The sequence below is a fragment of the Solanum stenotomum genome, unplaced genomic scaffold, assembly GCF_019186545.1.
Source record: "Solanum stenotomum isolate F172 unplaced genomic scaffold, ASM1918654v1 scaffold14283, whole genome shotgun sequence".
In the NCBI taxonomy this organism is placed as follows: domain Eukaryota; kingdom Viridiplantae; phylum Streptophyta; class Magnoliopsida; order Solanales; family Solanaceae; genus Solanum; species Solanum stenotomum.
This window is the reverse complement of record NW_026022966.1, coordinates 1-213: the sequence shown is the minus strand read 5'-3', so window position 1 is coordinate 213 and position 213 is coordinate 1. Positions and strand designations below refer to the sequence as shown.

General features: G+C 57.7%; 1 pseudogene; it reads left to right on the top strand.

Annotated features, from left to right (window-relative positions):
* Nucleotides 1–126: 126 nt before the first annotated feature.
* On the top strand, nt 127–213 carry LOC125850141 (5S ribosomal RNA; annotated as a pseudogene; the record flags this gene model as incomplete).

Below are 213 nucleotides of genomic sequence, written 5' to 3'. Positions count from 1 at the left end.
GCGTTGAGGGTGGGCGTGACGGGGGGCATCATGCGTCGGTGCGCGTGGAGGCTAGGTCGGCGGGGGGCAGGCTAGGGCGTTGGGAGGAAGGAGGTGTTTAATAGAATTTAGAGTGCTATGAATGATGGATGCGATCATACCAGCACTAACGCACCGGATCCCATCAGAACTCCGAAGTTAAGCGCGCTTGGGAGAGAGTAGTACTAGGATGGG